General features: G+C 40.0%; 1 protein-coding gene across 4 annotated transcripts in view; it reads right to left on the bottom strand.

Annotated features, from left to right (window-relative positions):
- The window catches only part of LOC142142061 (bifunctional heparan sulfate N-deacetylase/N-sulfotransferase 4-like), a 320,049-nt gene that overhangs the window by 262,086 nt on the left and 36,692 nt on the right, over positions 1–21,271 (bottom strand). The window lies entirely within an intron of this gene.

Raw genomic sequence — 21,271 nt, 5'->3', positions numbered from 1 at the left:
ATTCCATGGCTCATTGAAATCCCTTTTTAGAATTTACTTTTAAATGTTCGTGATTCTTTAGATGTATATCCAATGACATTCCACAATAACATGTATTCTCATGTTGCACAGTTGCCAACATTTAAAATGTATTTGTAGAGATCCACTGTACTTGGTGATTGACTGCAAACATTTAGGCTATTTGTTTTCAAAATTACATTTCAATAAAAATAATATTTAGAATCACAATCAAATTAATGGAATTGTACTGTACAATTTAACAATACTGGGTAATAAGGATGTTTCACCAGGCAAACAATTCCAGAGTCAGGTCTTTAAATCCTGCGTCTGTTCCTGAAAAATGAGGAAAAGTTGGTAGCTATGATACTATTGTTTAAGGCTAAATACAGTGATGTTTACATTAGTTTAGATCAAACAAATTTAGGATGAGCAGAATAACTTTTTAATTTTTTTGTTATCTAAGAAGTCCCAGAAGACTGTCACAAAAAATGAACTGGCATTCTAGAGTATACTGAAACCAAATATGTGTAATTTACCCAAAGCTCGATGTAGTTATAAACCTGTGAACAAAGTACCTATTTTAATAAAAGTGCAGAGTTGCAAAAATCTTCTGGGGTTAGTGGTTAAGGGCAAATCTACATGAGTGGTTGGCCAACAAATATGTTTTTTGTGTATAGAGGGTTTGGTGCCAGATTTATTCAGTATAACAAACATTTTAGAGGAGGCTATGACAATATACAATATTGGTTAGTGTCAAGCAAACAGTGTCCAGGTATGTAACACCTGCAGCGTTACCTGGTGACCTCACGGAGCCAGTGACAGAGGCAGCTGTACCATTGGATAGATGGAGTTTAGTGGCATGGCACAAATGCACCCAACAGCAGAGAAAGGAGATCAGGTGGTGGACCAGAGTCTGTAAATACTCTTGTTTCCCCCTGTAAATGAGTAGGGATGGCCATATTGTAGCCGGGTCCCGAGAAGCCGGAGGGAGATCCAGGGATCCCTGGAAAGATCCCCGGAGATCCAGGGATCCCCGGAAAGGGGACGCAGTTTGGTGGCTCCATTAAGGTAATGTAGAGGTCACAATTATATAGTAGCCCGCGAGAGGAGCAGAGATTGCAGGGATATTCCCACCATAAGCGGTACCCCAAGAAGAGTGAAAATGGCTGCCTGGAGTTGTGCACAAGAGCCACACATTGACAAGAGGGGAACAGTCCCCAACAAGCAAGGACTCCAAGAGAGAGGAGAGCTTTCAGAGAAGAATGTTTGGAAAAGAGAGTCTGGATAAGAGGCAAGGATTGGCCTGACAAGACCCTAGGATGGGTGAGTGTGTGGGATGGAAAGCCACAGGGAGTTAAAGACCCCCTTGTAAAGTGCTCCCATTCTGTGAGGAGGAGGATCATGGCAGTGACTGCAGGGCTAATAGCAGTATATGAATTAGCTCCTATTGTTAGGGAAGGAGGTCCAACTGTAAGAGAGTCCCCTTGTAAAGTACACCCAAACAGTGAGGAGGGCGGAGACACTGCAAATAGCCAGCATGGCTATTCTGTAGAGAAAGAGTCCCTATGGAGAGAAAGAGAGGAATCCTGTGTTTGAGAGACAGTGTTATTTGGAGAGGCAGAGTTCCTGGCTACTTGCACATTTTGAGAGTTTGCTACCCAACTAAATGCACAGAAGCAGTGTTGTTCCCAAGGACATAAAGGTCCCTGGATAAAGGTATGTTATATGATGCAACTGTGTCATTACTAGCAATTAAACAAATTAAAAACAGTGCAGGTAGAGTAAAGAGATGTATTTAAAAGCTTTAACATCTACTGAAGTAATGTGTTGGAGCCATTTGGAGAAGCTGTGAGTGTAATCGTTATGATTATGTTCTGGAGGAGTATAGCTTTTTTGTGACTTTATTCCGCTGCAACTTTTAAGCTTATTGTGCATGAGGAAAAAGTATAAATAAAAATGTCCTTTTTATCTTAAGATAGAAGAAGAAGAAAGAAAAACAGGAAGGTTAAATCAATAATTAGCTTACTAATAGAACATGGATGATGGTCAATTAATTTAGATCAGGAAAAAATCCACACCAAAAGATATATGGAAAGCACTACAGACACTAAAAGAAAGACCACATTTAAATAGTAAACTGTACCTGCTGCATAAATTAGAAATCTTGACACTGGAAACACATGTTAACCCAATTCTTAACGCACTCCTAAAAATTTCACAGCAGCTGAGAGAAATTGGAGAGGAATGTAAAAATATGTACTTAGTTGTTGACTCCTGTACAGCTTTCAATGACAGAACATGAAACTTTAAATAAAGTCATTGAAGCTACACCAGAATCAGAACTCACTTTGGAGTGTGTCAAAGGCAAAGTAATTGATAAATAAAACAGCAGGAGAGAAATTAGAGCAGGAAAACAGATTGTTATAGCAGAATGAGCATTTAAAGTGGGAGAAATTAAGGAAGGAATGGTTGAATGCAGAGCATTTCAAGAAAGTCTACTCCATTTGAAAAAAAATAAGCAACACAGGAGAATGACAGTACAGTAAAATAATTTGCAAAGGCTGTTGCAAATAAAACTCCAAGGGGCATAAGAACTTTGTACATGAGTGTATTAAACATACTCAAGAAATCTGAAAATTGGTGTATAACGTCAAGGGAGACAAGTCACATGACCAGTGTCAAAAGTTTTACCAAATTAATTGTGATAAATATAGAAAACAATCTTCTGAAAAATGCATTTTTTTGGGATTTTGATGGAAGCTGTCTGATATTTCTGAATACTGTTGGCAAAAATAACAGTAGAGCTGAGGATTGACCTCACACCAAAAACAAGGCTCTCAGTTCAACTGTACCACAGAGTTCATCATCTGTTCAATTGCCTACTGATCTGAATTGTGTTTCTTGTTGCCACCTCTCTTTGACTGCCGGACCCTTTGCACCCAACTGTCAGCATCCTGGTCCTTTTCATGTCAGAGCTACAGAAAATATATTAACTTCAGCCAGCGGGCAGTAAAGTATGCTTCACCTCCCACATTGCCTTGTGCAATTTGGATCAATTGTTCCTTCCTACTCTCATTATCTACCCTGGCTAATATACATTCATCCACATATCTCACATCTCTCCATCATGCACATAACCAACTTACATGCTTTATTTCTCCTATTCACTTTCACCTCTTTTCTCCAAACGCCTCTTCTCTCTCCATCATCCTATTTCTCCCTCTCCTATATTTAAACTTCTCCTGCACTACTTTCCTCTTTGCTGTTATACACACATGAACTGATTTGATTCCTGCATCCATCACAAGCACCAGCCTACATAAACAGAAATGAACCTCACATTCACAAATCATTCTCACATGTCGCCTTTCTAACCATGCTCCTTTTATGGCTGCTGGTGATCTCATCTAACCCTGGGCACGGTATTATTCCCACTATTTGCTCATGCTACTCATTTCACTCATTCCAACTTTTAATCCACTCTGTACTTACAATTCTGCCAACCTTATACACATGACTCCACTACCCTCTCTTCCCTTCTGCTGTGCACTATGGAATGTCAGATTTGTTTTTAACAAACTTGCATCCATTCATGATCTATTCATTTCTAAATCACTCAACCCCCTTGCCATTACAGAAACATTGCTAACCTCCTCTTGCACTACAGCCCCTGCAGCTCTCTTCTGTAGGGACTCTCCGTCACACTCACAGACCCAGACGTAGGCAAGGTGGTGAAGAAGGCATTCTACTTGCTCCAAGCTACATTTGCCACGTTATACCCTCTGAACCTACTTCTCATTATCTTCCTTTGAAGTCCACACTTCTATTCTATCTTCTCCAAACTTTGTGTTGCTGTCATTTTCTCCCAGGTCCAGTTCTCCAATTCCTTGACAACTTTGCGGCCTGGCTCACTTCTTTTCTATCTTTTGACCAGTCTACTCTCATACAAGGCGATTTCAACATTCCCAGGGATAATTCCACCGTCTCTTCTGCCACTAAACTTCTTTCACTTAATTCCTTCTTTGGTCTCTCCCAGCGGACCTCAGCTCCCATCCAATGTGATGGACACTCCCTTAATGTTGTCTTCTCCTGCTACTGCTTCATCTGTAGTTTCTCCATTTTAGACTATCCACTCTCCAAACACAACCTACTTTTCTTCAGCCTCACATTCCCTCGTCTCCTCTTGTCCACCTTCAAATCCAAACGTACACAGCGACACCTATGTACTCTTAACCAAATCCACTTCTCTTTTACAGCAAAACAACTTCTTTCTCCTATTACTGTATTGTCCTGCTTAATAAGGCTGCTTCTATCTACAACAAAACACTCACTTTATTCCTAGGCAATGCAGCTTCAGCACATAGAGTCTGATGATCCAAACACTAATCATAGTACACCAAACAGACCCGTTACCTACAAAAGTACTCCCTCATTGCAAAGCACCACTGGAGGAAATCTCACATTCCTATCCTGATTTCCTCCAGTATAAAGTCATCCTTCCATCTTACAGCACTGGCCTTTTCCATTGCCAAACAAACATACTTAAAATCTATAATATCCACCCACTCTTCTAACCCACATCGCCCCTTTACCACCTTTAACTCACTTCTCTGCCCACCTGCACCTCCTCCTTTTACCACCTACTTCAAAGACAAAAATTACACCATTCAAGAAGATATTTCCTCATGCCAAATTCTACTCACTCCACCCACTCTACCCACCTTTACCTACACTCCCCTATCTATCCTTAATTCATTCTCTCCAGTAACTGAAGATAAATTATCTTCTAATCATCTCACCCTATGATCTGTCCCTTCAACACTCTTCCCCACTCCCTCTCCTTCACTGCATGCTCAACTCTAGCATACCTCTTCATTTTGTCCCTCTCCACTGGCACATTTCCATCCCTTTAAACATATGCTCATTTCAACAATTCTAAAGAAACCATCTCTCGATCCAGCCTGTCTCGCCTACTACTGACCTTTTTCTCTCTTCCTCTTTGCCTCCAAACTACTTGAGCGATAGATGTATAACTGCCTTTCTCACTTTCTCTCCTTTCACTTCATTCTCTTGTATTCAATCAGGCTTCCACCCCAAACATTCCACAGAAACTGTTCTCATAAAAGTGATCAATGATCTATTTACTTACTGCAAAGCCTAGGGGTATTTTCTCTATGCACATTCTCCTGTATCTCTAGGCTTATTTTGACAGTTTTGATCACCCTCTTCTCTTACACACCCTTCATTCCGTTGGCCTTTATGACACTGTTCTTACCTGGTTCACATCCTACCTATTGAACTGCTCCTTTGGTGTTTCTACTTCTGACACATCCTTTCCTCCACTCCCACTATCTGTTGGGGTCCCACAAGGCTTTGTTTTTAGACCTCCAGTAGCATCTCTATGCTTTTGGCACCCAAACCTATATCTCTTACCCTGACCTCTCATGTAACCAACTATCTTTCTACTACCTCCACATGGATGTCCCAATGCTACCAAAAGCTCATCTTATCTTCCCTCCTCCCAGAGCCAATTACACCACACTTTCTTCAGTCTCTAATATCTGTGAAATGATTAAGCAATGCAGGGATCTGATAGTTTCAAAGTATGCAGAAAAGTCATAGCTGAGGGATCAGCAGCCAATCAACAGTATGAACTTAACTATGAAAACAATGAAGCAAAATTCCCTAATAAAAAGTGCATTCACACATGACATGGTTGTCTGGAACAGCATCCAGAAGCAATAAATGAACAAAAACATGTCTTTTGAATTAGCTATATGCACCAGCTATATTAAAGCAAGCCTATCAAGTTGCCTAAAACAAGTCAAAACAGAGCAAATAACTCATTTGCTCTATAGTGATGTGTGCCGGTCAATGAAGAACAGGAATCACAGCTGGAAATAACATTTAGTGACTTTCATAGACAACTACTTCAGATGCACAACAATGTATTCACTGAAGCACAAAGCAGAAACATTGGAAAAGCCGAAATAGTTCACAGCAGCATCATTTAGTAAACTACAATGCATGTCTTCAGTGGTTATAAAAGGTATTCACCCCTTTTGGACTTTTCACATTTTGTTGTGTTACAACATGGAACCATGATGAATAGATTTGAATTGTATTCCCACTTATAAGCACAAAGTACTCAATGTGCCAAAAAAAATAATCCAACAATTTGTCCAAATTATGAACAAAAAACTGAAAAAAATTATTGAATTAGTATATACCATCATGCGATATCCATACTAGATTTCCTCCGAAGTAATCAACTTTCACAAGTCACATTGATAGTTTATTGGAGTCCACCTGTGTGTCAAATGATTACAGCGTAAATACACCTGTCTCTGTGACTACCACAGGTAGTTAATGCATTCCAAGCAAAGAATATGGGCCTTATTAATGTTCAGACGAAAGTCATTTTACGTGCTTTATCTTATGTGTGTATATCTTATGTGTGCATGCTCAGAAACAGACCTTACGCCAATGAATGCAATCGCATGCAATTTATGTTCAAACGCAAATGACATGACCAACTGTCTATGACTTGAAGGAAGGAACTGGTCTACGGGTGTATGAATGTAGTCAATGTGCAATAAGGGCGTGACGAGGTCATTCCAATACAGATGTGGCAGATTCAAGTCCCGAGTTTCTCTGAAGTACATTTTTTTAGCCATATCATTTTCACCAGCTACAGGGCAGGTGTAAGCGATAACTGATAATGATGACTGTCACTGTAATGTCTTTGTATTAAAACTACATGCATATGCTTGCCTTTAAATAGCAAATAACATTTTGTATTAAAGTAAGAGAATATAAAAATGCATTGTATGTACAGTAAGCATTAAGAACCTCCTTATTTAGGTATTTAATGTAAAAAACAAACAAACATTTTTTTTAAAAGAAACAACATTTTTATTAATGATTCTAGTATTAGTTGTTAATTTATTTTATAGAATATTTTTTCTGCATGTGTTTTGATGGCATTTTATATTGAGCATATGCATGGGTGTATCTTGCACTGTGTTCTGTCTGTTAACAAACAGCAAGTAGCAACCAACCATATGTTAAAAACGATATGCATAGTTTAACAAACCACATAGCAACAGGGAATGACAACTTTATGACTGAAGTGCTTGATTTGTTTGGTCACCTACAAAAGAGAAAATTTTGGTTGTTTTTTGATGAACTGGAGAATAGATACGGGTTTTAAAAATATACTAATGGGTATTTGGCTAACAGTGTTCATCTTCCTCTATGTTAACAATGTCATAACTCTCATCACTGATACAATGGGCTCCAAATTGCCTTTTTTTTCTCCCAGAATTCAAAAGCACTATCTGAGATGCTAATTTCTACATTATCATTAGAGTAATCCTCCACCATTCTACTAATACAAGGTGTTGCAGATTGAGGCATGATAGATGTGTTATATTTATTGTTATATTTGGTGTGCTGTGTTGACTCATCATCAGTGTAACTCTTAGAAAAGAGAAGTTATTTCTGGCAGTTACATGTTTAGGAGAAGCAGAAGCAGAGAACGTGTCATGTGTGGCTTGAGCCGACAGCTTGCTTACAAGGAGCTGCTTGCATTTGTGAAAGTATGTCAGTTAGAAAGAAAGATATTACAAATTTAAATCTAAGATCAAGCATGGTTGCTAAATTGTTGTGACTCTTGGGTGCTGACAAAGTGAATAAAGATCTTTATAAGGCCAACATACTTTGCAGAATCGCTAAGATTCATCTGTACATACAGCTTCTCCAGTTGCTTTTCCGGTAGTTTATTAGGGATGTCACTTGACTCACGCTGGTAGTGTTTCAACTCATTAATTTGTTATCATTTCAAATGGTTTCAGTAGCATAAAATAGAAAGGATTCTACAGTGTGCTTGAGTAATGCAACATGTCCCCCCTCTCTCTAGCTCATGGCTTGATGTGTAGGTCTTGATAGCTTGTTGCTGTTCCTCTAGTTGCTGAACCATATAAAGTGTGAAATTCCACCTTTTACTACCTCTTTTTTTTTCATGGCTGCTGCCATATTTTAAATGCAGTTGCTGAACATCAAAAATGAAATTTCATGTGCCACAGACAGTATCTCCTGCATTGACCTCATATTTTAAGAAAATTCTTCACCATCAAGTTCATTGTGTGTGCAAAGCATTGTATGTGTTGAAATTCACACCGACGTAATGTGCACACACAATGGTGGCTCCGTTATAAGCAATGAAGAATCTTGAGGAGAGTCTTAGTGGGGTGAGCCGATTTGCTATGACATTCTTGAGTTTTTCCAACAGATTGACATGGGTATCATACTTTGTGAAGCCAGAGAAACAAAAAGTAACTGCCCTGTAAATGACCTGTCATTGTGTGCTAGTACTACTATGCTGACAGGATGAGGATGATGATGATGAAGCTATCAGCATTGCTGCTGCTGATAACAAAACATCCAACTAGGGCTGTCTTAGTCATGTCTTTTGTTTGACCAGTACCACTTGTCCACATATCCGTAGTTAAGTGGATAGCCCGCACAATGGCAATTTTTATGGACTGAATTACTTTATGTTTATCCTCCCGGTACAGCTGAGGAATTGTAGTTTGGGAGAAATGGAATTGGGGTGGAATTTGGTAGCATGGACATGTGACCTTAATTAAACTGCTACAACCTGATGCATTAATTATGGAAATTGGATGCACATCCAATGCTAACATAGCTGTCATGGCTTTAGTGATTCATTGTGCAACAGGATGCTGGCAATTATACTTGGTTCCTCTTGCAAACACTTGCTTGACAGACAATTGTTTTTTAAAACTATGCTCATTCTTCTTGGTCCCTTTCTGTATAGAAGTTTCACCCCCAGCAGCAGCAGCTGCAGCATGCAAAGATGCCACTTAGAAATCAAGGATTGCATCAGGAGTCAGTTTGAATTTTGAAAACTGCATGCTGAACTACGTACTAATAATGAGGAGGTTGATGATGAAGGTGTTGATGGTGAAGATTGCAAGAGCTGTCTATCCATTTGGCTGCAAGCTGATGCAGCCAAATGGATAGACAGACTCTTCCTCCTATCCAGAACAGTTCAAACCTCTACAAGCACAGAATTGCAGCACATACCGTACCCACATGCTATCACTTTTAAAATTGCAACTGAGAACATGGGGGAGATCTATATACAGAAGATACTGATCTAAAACATGCAACATCCAACATTTTACCAGAAATTACATTTTGCCTCATGTTCAGAGTCGAATTTCGTGCGAGAAACCCCATAGTTCAGAAATGTCGAAATTCTCCAAATCCAAACTGTTCATCTTAATATTTATTGATATGCCAAAAACTTAGAAAACTGTTGGTATATTTGCCTCACTCTACATTTTGACACAGAATTTCTCCTTAAATTTTCTGTGCAAAATGTTCTTATAATTCTTGTTCTCAATTGAACTCTCCCTTATTATAGCCCAAACACACCACAATGTAAAATGACGTTATCCTGAAACAAAGCTGTGAAAAAGTCTAGTCTGCTGTTAAATTAGAGTTATTCAAAAGCCTGCTGCAAATTTGTTCATCTATAACCAGTACATACAGCTAAACATAATTATTATTGTCATGAACATAGAGAACTTACAGTTATTTATAAGGGATAAATCATAACTGCAGTGTAAATATGTTATATCAAATGAATTCATTGATAAGTTTAGCTAAAGTGTAAAATGTGAAGACAGAAAGACTGTTGTTTGTGTATATTTCATGACTCTGCACATCCCAGTGTGCGAAGATAACCATGTCACCTGTAGCAACTTCAAAGGGCTCTTGCTGTGAGATATATCCTGACACAAGTTTGTTTTTGGACTCCTGAATAGACTTGTGGGGCCGGTCACACCTGGACATCCTTACAGCTCGAGGCAGCATTTTGAAGGCCTATACAGGTGTATAGAAATATGAGCTTCAAAAGGAAAATGTCTTCATAGTTCATATTTTGGGAAATCCGAGTGCCACTCCATACTGAGGAGCAGAAATCACACCAGGGTTGTGAATGACAGGTACGGGTGGGATTTGGGAACAGCTAAAATCACATATCTTTGTAAAAGGTATGTCACATTGTGATAATTTCATTATATTTGGTATCAAAAGATGAAGAGTGTCATACAGGATTTATTAATAATAAAATTGGATCTGTGTGACGCTCCACAGAAAAGTTAGCCATAAAAAGAAAAACAAAACACAGAAACTTACCAATCCGTCGGGCGCCGGGACCCAGCAGCCTCCTCTCTCCTGCAGCTGTCACTGAATATCGACGTCAGTAACAAGCTGCAGGAGAGAGGAGGCTGCTGGGTCCCGGCGCCCGACGGATTGGTAAGTTTCTGTGGGTTTTTTTTCTTTATGGCTGGTGCCTGGCGCGGGGCAGAGTGAGAGGGATCGTGGCAGAGGAGGGGGACAGAGGATGGTGACAGCGGGGCAGAGGAGGAGAGCAGAGGATGGTGACAGCGGGGCAGAGGAGGAGAGCAGAGGATGGTGACAGCGAGGGGCAGAGGATGGTGACAGCGGGGCAGAGTAGGAGAGCAGAGGATGGTGACAGCGGGGCAGAGGATGGTGACAGCGGGGCAGAGGAGGAGAGCAGGGGATGGTGACAGCGGGGCAGAGGAGGAGAGCAGAGGATGGTGACAGCGGGGCAGAGGAGGAGAGCAGAGGATGGTGACAGCGGGGCAGAGGAGGAGAGCAGAGGATGGTGACAGCGGGGCAGAGGAGGAGGACAGAGGATGGTGACAGCGGGGCAGAGGAGGAGGACAGAGGATGGTGACAGCGGGACAGAGGAGGAGAGCAGAGGATGGTGACAGCGGGGCAGAGGAGGAGAGCAGAGGATGGTGACAGCGGGGCAGAGGATGGTGACAGCGGGGCAGAGGATGGTGACAGCGGGGCAGAGTAGGAGAGCAGAGGATGGTGACAGCGGGGCAGAGGATGGTGACAGCGGGGCAGAGGAGGAGAGCAGAGGATGGTGACAGCGGGGCAGAGGAGGAGAGCAGAGGATGGTGACAGCGGGGCAGAGGAGGAGAGCAGAGGATGGTGACAGCGGGGCAGAGGATGACAGCGGGGCAGAGGAGGAGAGCAGGGGATGGTGACAGCGGGGCAGAGGAGGAGAGCAGAGGATGGTGACAGCGGGGCAGAGGAGGAGAGCAGAGGATGGTGACAGCGGGGCAGAGGAGGAGGACAGAGGATGGTGACAGCGGGGCAGAGGAGGAGAGCAGAGGATGGTGACAGCGGGGCAGAGGATGGTGACAGCGGGGCAGAGGAGAGCAGAGGATGGTGACAGCGGGGCAGAGGAGGAGAGCAGAGGATGGTGACAGCGGGGCAAAGGATGGTGACAGCGGGGCAGAGGATGGTGACAGCGGGGCAGAGGAGAGGGACAGGGGGCAGAGGATGGGGGACAGAGAGCAGAGAAGGGGCACAGCGGGGCAGAGGAGGGGCACAGCGGGGCAGAGGAGGGGGACACAGCATGAGAGGGGCAGAGGAGGAGGACATTGAAAGAGAGAGGAGAGGAGGGGGGACAGCGTGACAGAGCAGAGGAGGGGGGACAGCGTGACAGAGGGCAGAGGGGGCAATGTGAGAGAGGGCAGTGTGTCTGGATGCAGAGGGGGCAGTGTGTCTGGATGCAGAGGGGGCAGAGTGTCTGGATGCAGAGGGGGCATTTTTGCATACAACTAAATAAGTATTTCTGTCCTGACCTAAATACTTATTACAATTTTTAGACCCAACTACTTCTAAAAGAGGACTGCTCAATAGTTATTTTGGAGGGGTGCCTTGAAAAAATTTGGAGACTCTAAGGGTGCCGCAAACTGTAAAAGTTTGGGAACCACTGGTCTAACGAATGAATCCATTAGCCTGTTAAGAATAAAATAGCTCGGCCAAGTTAACCCTTTGAATGTTAGTGTGTGATTTGTTGATACATTTGCTTAACAAGTTATGTGTGCTTGCATTTACATTTATGTAACAGTCTGAAGGTGTGAAGAGGTAGCCCTTTGCTTGCTGGTGTGGGTCCTGCTAGTCTGTCAGCAGCTAGAAGCCTTGTGTGCTAGTGTGGGACAATATATTGGGGTCCTATTGCCTGTATGCAGTAGGTGATGGCAAACCTGAGGTGTGAGCGCTGTGTTGGGCAATTCAGTAGGTCTATAACCTGTGTGATAGGTAAAAAGAGACTGCGGGCTGGAATCGTGTGACCTCAAACATACAGCAAACACCCCCATAGTCACGGCAGCTGGGAGCGTGTTCGTGACAATTATTAAAACACAGAATAAAATACGAAAATTAACATAGATAATAACAAGCATAGCACCGTGTAGTTACCTGTACATAAACAATTAGAAAATAATACTGATAATTATAAGAATTGAGCTAACACACATAATAAAAATGTCATTATCCTACACAACAATAAAAACTATTGGTCAATATTAAAATCATTGTTAAGGACTAATTGTTAATTCAGTAATATGTTATGAATCTTAAAACAGGTTTTTTTGGAATGTAATACATCTTCTGAATATCATAAATGTATCTGAATACAATAATGGGGCAAAGTTATTGATATACACTGAATGTATATATTTTAATTTATGATGCATGCACATATATTTAAATAAATTACAGGTTTGATGTATGAACTAAAAAATACTAGGGATGTGCACCGGTGACTTTTGAGGTCTCGTGTTTTGTGTTTTGGATCCGGATTTTCGTTATTTTTGGGGTTCGGATTTGTCTCGCAAAACACTTGACGAAAGGTCTCGGTTCGGATTTAAGGTTTTGGATTCGGATTTTTTTTGAAAAAAACATAAAAAGTTTAAAAATCAAGTTTTTGGGCTTATTTTCACTCCTAGGCTATTATTAACCTCAATAACATTCAATAACAAGCATTTCCACTAATTTACAGTGTATTCTGAACACCTCACATTATAGTTATTAGTCCAAAACGTTGCAACAAGGTATCTTTCTGGACTGCGTAGAGGAGTGGGTCACCACAATATATATTAAAAACCCTGAACTTTTATGATTCGCACCAATAAATGTACCTGGACTGCGTAGAGGAGTGGGTCACCACAATATATATTAAAAACCCTGAACTTTTATGATTCGCACCAATAAATGTACCTGGACTACGTAGAGGAGTGGGTCACCACAATATATATTAAAAACCCTGAACTTTTATGAATCGCACCAATAAATGTACCTGGACTGCGTAGAGGAGTGGGTCACCACAATATATATAATAAGAAAACCATCAACGTGTTTTATTCGCACCAATAAATGTACCTGGACTGCGTAGAGGAGTGGGTCACCACAATATATTAAAAACCCTGAACTTTTATGAATCGCACCAATAAATGTACCTGGACTGCGTAGAGGAGTGGGTCACCACAATATATTAAAAACCCCGAACTTTTATGAATCGCACCAATAAATGTACCTGGACTGCGTAGAGGAGTGGGTCACCACAATATATATTAAAAACCCTGAACTTTTATGATTCGCACCAATAAATGTACCTGGACTGCGTAGAGGAGTGGGTCACCACAATATATATTAAAAACCCTGAACTTTTATGATTCGCACCAATAAATGTACCTGGACTGCCTAGAGGAGTGGGCACTGGGCACCACAATAAAATATATAAAAAACCTTCAACAGGTCTGCATTACACTACACATACGGCTGCTCCTCCATCCTCTCCATCATATACATGTTGGAGTTTTAGCGTGTGACAACCTCTTGTTTTTGATAATGTCAGTGCATTTTGAATATTTTTCAATTTGCCCCACACCACTGAATGTACTTTATCTATGATACGCATCTATCTATCTTGACTGCGTAGTGTGGTGGCCCTGGTACACAATTTGGTACCGAGGCCACAATATAATTAAAAAACCCTCCACGTGTCAGAATTCCACCAAAAAAGGGTATGGACTGCGTAGTGTGGTGGCCCCGGTACACAATTTGATACCGGGGCCACAATACCTCCTCCAAACATGGTACAGACAATTCGTCATTGAGATCCCATCAAGTATGTTAAAGACAGACAGGGTCCAAGTGTTATTGATTGACTTTGTAAACCAAAAAACTGTCCCTGTTGCACATAGTCGTGCAATGAAGACTGACTTTTTCATTTAAAGGCACCATCTTTCAAGTGTAGTGTTTGTAAGTCTAAGTCATATTATACTTTTGGTAAAATTGGTTTATTTTGTTCCTCTTTATGGTAACTACTAATAGAATTAAAGTATTAAATAGAAGCGGCAGTTCCTCTTTATGGTAATTAGTAATAGAATTAAAGTATTAAATAGAATTAAAGTATGAAATAGAATTAAAGTATTAAATAGAATTAAAGTATGAAATAGAATTAAAGTATTAAATAGAATTAAAGTATTAAATAGAGTGGTATAGAGTTGTAGTGTGGTATAGATAGAGTGGTCCCCACAATATAATAATAAAACCCTCAACTGGTCTGAATTCCACCAAACAAGTATCTGGACTGCGTAGTGTGGTGGCCCCGGTACACAATTTGGTACCGAGGCCACAATATAATTAAAAAATTGGGCATCAACTGTCACCGTTGTTTAATATCTGATACACCGAAATATGGACTGCACAGTGGAGTGGCCCCGGTAGTAAATTTGGTGCCGGGGCCACAATACCTCCATCAACCCTCTAAATCCCACTCCACTGATGGCGGACACCGGGCGCACGTCTAACACCAACATTGCAGTTACAGCCGCAGTTATACGCTTTGCAATAGGGTGACTACTATCGTATTTTGTGGTCATGGCAAACGACTGTTGGACGGTCAATTGTTTTGTGAAAGACTTAGCGGTCTTACGACTTCCCCTCTGGGAAGATGACCGACTAACAGCAGCAACAGCAGCAGTGGCAGTAGTAGGCGTACCGCTGCAGGATTCCTCGGATGAATCCCGTATTGAGGAGGACTCAGTCTGGCTGCTGACTTGGGCTGCAGGACTGAATCTGATGGAGATTGTGGAGGAAGTTGACGAGGAGGGTGTTGCTGGTGTGTATCCAACTGGACCACGGGATTTAGGTGTCCCTGTACCGATGAGGGTCCTAGCCCCAGTTCCTGAACTAACCACTGAACTATGAAGGTTATTCAGGTGACGTATAAGGGAGGATGTTCCTAGGTGGGCAAGATCCTTACCCCTGCTTATTTGAGCTTTACATAAGCTACATATGGCCATACATTGGTTGTCTGGATTTGGATAAAAATAACTCCAGACCGAAGAGGTGCATTTTTTGGTCTTCTGACCAGGCATGACGATGGGCTTTTTCATCCCATGGACATCAGCTGTTTCCCCCCCTGGTGCCTCATTTACAATAACCACATCACCATCCTCATCATCAAGTTCCTCCACAGCGCCAGCTACATCATCAATAGCCTCCTCCCGAGCCACCTCTTCCCGTACAGTGATGGGAAGGTCAGGCTTGACAACCACCAACATCCTTGGACTCGCCTTGTGGATTTGTGATAATTTCTCTTTAGAAGGCAGAGTTGTTTGCTGTTTTGTTGCTGACAGCATAACTCTCTTCAATTTTTTGTAGGGGGGGGGAGGAGGAGGAGGGCTAAGATCCGTGGGTGAAGCTGAACCACTAGTCATGAACACGGGCCAGGGCCTAAGTCGTTCCTTGCCACTCCGTGTCGTAAATGGCATATTGGCAACTTTACGTTTCTCCTCAGATGATTTTAAGTTTCTCTTTTTGCTACTTTTTCTTAACTTGGGCTTTTTGGATTTTACATGCCCGGTACTACGAGATTGGGCATCGGGCTTGGAAGACGACGTTGATGGCATTTCATCGTCTATGTCATGACTAGTGGCAGCAGCTTCAGCATTAGGAGGAAGTGGGTCTTGATCTTTCCCTACTTTATCCTCCAAATTTTTGGTCTCCATTATATGTAGCACAAGATACTGCAGAATGTGTGAACTTGGTAATATTGCAGTACCAATGGACTTATACTGCTGTATTGGTTTTGCAAATTTGGTTATAATTATTATATTTTTTTTTTTTTTTAAATTTTTTATTTTTTTTTACTTTTTTTTTATTTTTTAAAAACTTGGGAATAATGGGGAAATAACTATGCCCTTAGAAGCACAGAGCACAGGACACAGCACCACTGGACTGAACAGGACACGGCACAGGACCCAGCAGCACTACGGAACTCAGCAGGACAGAGCACAGGACACAGCACCACTGGACTGATACTGCAGAATGTGTGAACTTTGTAATATTGCAGTACCAATGGACTTATACTGCTGGATTGGTTTTGCAAATTTGGTTATAATTATTATATATTTTTTTTTTTTTTTACATTTTTTATTTTTTTTAACTTTTTTTTTATTTTTTAAAAACTTGGGAATAATGGGGAAATAACTATGCCCTTAGAAGCACAGAGCACAGGACACAGCACCACTGGACTGAACAGGACACGGCACAGGACCCAGCAGCACTACGGAACTCAGCAGGACAGAGCACAGGACACAGCACCACTGGACTGATACTGCAGAATGTGTGAACTTTGTAATATTGCAGTACCAATGGACTTATACTGCTGGATTGGTTTTGCAAATTTGGTTATAATTATTATATATTTTTATTTTTTTTTAAATTTTTTATTTTTTTTTACTTTTTTTTTATTTTTTAAAAACTTGGGAATAATGGGGAAATAACTATGCCCTTAGAAGCACAGAGCACAGGACACAGCACCACTGGACTGAACAGGACACGGCACAGGACCCAGCAGCACTACGGAACTCAGCAGGACAGAGCACAGGACACAGCACCACTGGACTGATACTGCAGAATGTGTAAACTTTGTAATATTGCAGTACCACTGGACTTTTACTGCTGAATGTGTGAACTTGGTAATATTGCAGTACCAATGGGCTTATACTGCAGGATTGGTTGTGCAAATTTTGTGGTAATTAAAAAAAATTAAAGTAGTTTTTGATATTTTTTTAAAAAACTTTTTTTTATTTTTTTAAACACAGGGGAATATTGGGGAAATAACTATGCCCTTAGAAGCACAGAGCACAGGACACAGCACCACTGGACTGAACAGGACACAGCACAGGACCCAGCAGCACCACTGACCTCAGAAGGACAGAGCACAGCACACAGCACCACTGGACTGATACTGCAGAACACAGCACAGCACAGCACAGCACAGAACTAAACAGCACAGCACAGAACTAAACAGCACAGCACGAGATCTACCAGGACAGAGGACCACCTAACACACCCTCCCTCTACCCTGATCAATGCCCGAGTGAAGATGGTGGCGACTAGCGGGGAATTTATAGGATCCGAGTATCGCGAGATCCGACAATGGGATTATGAGTCAGAGCCTCAGTTTCAGATTTGAATTTGGCGCCAATACCCGGATCTGTCTCGGATCCGACTCGGATCCGCAACGTTCGGGTGGGCTCGGATTTCATAAATCCGAGTGCGCTCATCCCTAAAAAATACAGTATGTTATTATTACACACAATGAATTTACTAGATTGTAATAAAAATAATAATAATAAAAAGTTCATCCAGTCTATTCACTACCTTCCACTCTTATCTACAAATCCAATTTTCTTTCCCTATTGAATTTGTTTACAGTTGTATGCAAGCATTTGTGCATCTAATGTTTCGCTGAATCTAAAAAGAAACTAACACAACTTCTGCAGAGTAAAAATGTAATTTCTGCACATTTTAATGCACACATGCAATTTACTTGCTCAATTTAACAGATAGAAAAAGCAGAAAAACATTTAGGCACTCTTGAAGCTTATTTATTAATACCTTTTCAAGGCCTCTCTGAACTTGATTCAGTCATAGGCCTTAAATTAAGCAAGGAAAAAATAATTCTATAGCTGCATAAGTTTTCTCACCCTTCTAACTCTCAGCTGTATATATTATTTAATTCATTGGTTCCTTTTTTAGCTTCAACTTATTTACCATAACCTTACATAATTTATTTTATTACTTCATTCATACTTGTTCTGGAGAAGATTAAATCAGTGGATGCAGCAATTCATATTTGAAACAAATAAGCAGAAACAAAATTGCTAATAGCATTCCACAATTGTTCTAGTTTTAACTTTCATGGTGGACTAACGATCTAGGTGCATATATAGAGTTAGAGACATTTGTGCTCAAACATAAGCAGGAAAAGACGTATGCATAAAAAAATATTTTTCCTGTGCATATGTTCAGTCCGATGCATATGAAGATGCGTCAAGCTGTACATCACTAGCATATGGGTCAGATTTACTTCAGGATAACACAATATAATAAAGTGTCTAATACACAGGTGAGTGTCATGACAGTTACAGTGAAAATGCAACTTTTGTATTACTAATATAATTAAAAGCAAACACAAACATAAAATAAAAATTAAAATACATTAAACAACATCTGGGGTAAATGGACCAACTTGCGATTTTTGAAAATTGACAATATCCAGCGACTTTGCATGGTAAATTTAGAGCGTCAATGGCTTCAAAGGCAAATATTGCCTTTAAACTTATCATGCAAAGTCGCCGGATTTCGGCTATTTGATACATTTACCCCCTGGTATTTCCCGCCTATTGAAAGCAGCTATATGTATAGTACTGGTATTCGTCAACATCATGATTGCTTTTCATTGCACCTACTTGAAAGAGGACATATGGAAACCAGTCCTTATAAAAGATAATAAAGGATATGTACAGTTGTTGCAAACAAAGGAATGCAAGCATTGACTTAAAGTGCCACTTCTTGACTGACGTAAAAGGCAGATGCATTATTAAACTGCAATACTGTCCTGGGACTATAATTGCAAATATGATGACCAAACCATTACGGAGTAGAAATGAAGATGAATGACGCTGCAGAGAATGTGGCACCTTATTAATAAAGAATGATAACCATGATGATGATGATGACAATGACGACTCTTGTGGAATAATCCTCATACTGTTGAGACCGGGTATTAGGTACAACAGATAGAGATTATCCACAGCACCTAAAATATTAATAGTTACATATACTGTAACTGAACGTTGTACAGTAGGTAAGAATTTGTTTGCTAGTCAATATGAGCTTATGTGTCACCTGTAGTCCTAAAGTATTTGTCAGTTGACTTTGAAATAATGTTCCACTCTATCCACCATGCACATTTTCAGGTGATTTCTCTTTCTTATATCTGTGTTATGCATCACTGTTCTGTTGCTTGTTAGAAAATCAGAGGTATAACAAGGTATGTTTTAGTTAAAAAAAATAGAGTTTATTGAAGAGTTCAAAAGCAGACAGGAAATAAACAAAATCTGAGAAGGTATGGTGGTATGATCATTAGACACAAGGTAACACAGGAACCATGCAGTAATATGACTAAGGTAATGCAATATATGAAGTAGAATACTGAAGATATTTCCGGTCCAAGGTAACTCAGTCTTAAGCAAATAATAAATGTGTCTTGTAGCAAGGCTGGTGCAAATGTTCACAGAGTCCAATAATAATTGCAAAGCCCTACTGAATGGCAAACGATAATTATTGCAGACCATGTCTGGGGATCCTGAGTTGATTCGGACCAGAAGACAGGAATCAACAGAAATAATGCCAGGAAAAAAAACAAACTGAATGAAGCAACCAGGTTTCAGATGTCCAAGATAAATAGTATCACTGGCAATGAGTGCATGGCAAGCCAGAATTTAAATTATGATGTGTTGAAATAAATTCATAGAGAAAGGCACAACAGAACTGAAGCTCAGAACGAATTGAAAGCAGAAATACAGGTAACAGTTCTTCAGATCGAGACACACCTGTGAATGGCACAAATCTGAGTGCTCACTGAATGCTAGACAAGTTTAAACCTATCACTGTTTGGATCTGTTACAGGCAAGTCATGTAGCTTTGTTTATATTTTTATACTGATTTCAGTTATTGTTTCCAATGTGTGTCCATCTGATTGTAAGCTTGTCTCTCTGTCTGTATATATTACCCAGCATTGTTTTGTTAATGTTTGTTCCCAATTGTAAAGTGCTACGAAATTTGTTGGTGCTATATAATTAAATGTTGATGATGATGATGATAAAGACATGAACTAACAGCAGTATTTTAACAAAATGTAAAGATAGCAATTGGTGCAAATTAGAGTTTTAGGCTTAAAGGGCCTGAGTCATGAAGGAGAGCAAAGCATAACATAGGAGTAACTTTGTACCTGTTAAAAACCATGTTACATTGGAGGGGGAGGTAAATTTAAAATGTGAGGCCAGATTTATAGTTAGGATAGTGCATGTCCTATATCAACTTTATTTTTCAGTGTAAAAATAAAGCTATCAAGTATTTGTGTACTACGTGAAAAAAAAGCCAGTATTTAACTTTTGTGCAAAATAATCAATTAATTTGCACCCCTTGCATTGTAACATGGTTTGTCCTGGATAAAATGTACTACTTTTTTTTGCCTTACTTTCCCTAATGACTCAGGCCCAAAGTATTTAAGAGGACAAAAAAAAAATCCCTGGACCATCTACTTAGACATAAGTGTATTTACTATCAGAGTAGAAATATGGAACTGGTAGTCAAGCTTATCCTAAGGTGAATAATAACAAATAAAAGCATTAAAATATAAGAATTAATTAATGACTACATTTAACAGATATAACTAAAAATATTTTTTTTTATTTTTTTGCTCCAATTATTTGTGCCAATAAATGAACGTAAATGGAAAAATAATAAAAAAAATGTTTCTGCTTATTATGTAATATGTAACTGTGTGTAGTCACTTTTTAATTTCATATTGCTTTGTAAAATAGAATGGTCAGCCCACAAGACTAGCTGCATATCAAATCCTTTGTATAAAAGACACTTTAAATTCACACCACTTTTGGGTTTTAGGTCTAAAAAGCTTATATTAACAATTGGTATGGATTTGACTTGTGCCTGACCATACTTCTTAAATAAGTATACATCTATGTTTAGAACATATGGCCTTTTTTATTTTATGTAAATTGGAGTAGTGAAGTGACTTTATTCTGATTGCGTTAGCTGTTAAAGGTTTATTAGACCACAGATATGTATACAATATAATAAATCTGACTGTATTTTAGTGTCAGTTACACATGTTATAGAGTTAAATAAATACATTAACAACTTATCTCTCCTCCTTCTGGTTACCCATTAGTTTGTCCCTAAAGTACTGTTCCTCGAACATGACATTTAGCCTTTCAGATTGCCACTACCAAAAAGAGAATTATAGAAA

The sequence above is a fragment of the Mixophyes fleayi genome, chromosome 1 (genome assembly GCF_038048845.1).
Source record: "Mixophyes fleayi isolate aMixFle1 chromosome 1, aMixFle1.hap1, whole genome shotgun sequence".
In the NCBI taxonomy this organism is placed as follows: Eukaryota; Metazoa; Chordata; class Amphibia; order Anura; family Limnodynastidae; genus Mixophyes; species Mixophyes fleayi.
This window is presented reverse-complemented; position numbering and strand designations above follow the sequence as displayed.